The sequence below is a fragment of the Carassius carassius genome, unplaced genomic scaffold (genome assembly GCF_963082965.1).
Source record: "Carassius carassius unplaced genomic scaffold, fCarCar2.1 SCAFFOLD_128, whole genome shotgun sequence".
NCBI lineage: Eukaryota > Metazoa > Chordata > Actinopteri > Cypriniformes > Cyprinidae > Carassius > Carassius carassius.
Window position 1 is genome coordinate 1 of NW_026774992.1, and position 453 is coordinate 453.

A 453-nucleotide genomic window follows, 5' to 3' on the forward strand; every position below is an offset into this window, starting at 1 on the left:
GGACCTGCAAAGGCAGACCTCATTACTTGCACTGCTATTCGTCACAATAAATGGCATTCCCGAAAACGGGAAAGCACACCGTTCCTGGAGACACTGCAATACCAGGCCGATGCGTGGAATGGACGGAGCAAGCCCCGGCTCCAGCTCCGTGATCTAAAAATCCATTTAATATGTAGTCCCCGGATGGGGGACGTATCAGATATTAAACTGATAAGAACAGATTTTTTTTTTTTTTTTTTTTCGAAAAAGTTTTATTGTCACCATTTACATTTTTTCCATTTGCATTTTTACTTTCACACACATTTTTTTTTTTTTTTTTCAAGCACACATTAAAACAAGCCATATAATATATAATAAATACACATGGTAAAATGAAAGAAACAATCATTGTTAAAAAAAATTGATTAAACCACAGTGTTTTGCTTGTTTTTAAAAGTCCATATTTGAGGTGTG

General features: G+C 35.5%; 1 non-coding gene across 1 annotated transcript; it reads right to left on the bottom strand.

Moving 5' to 3' along the window:
• Nucleotides 1–68: 68 nt before the first annotated feature.
• LOC132134005 (U2 spliceosomal RNA) lies at nt 69–253 on the bottom strand. The gene has a single exon (XR_009429322.1). It is a non-coding gene; the product is annotated as a U2 spliceosomal RNA (small nuclear RNA).
• Between the last annotated feature and the right edge of the window lie 200 nt (nt 254–453).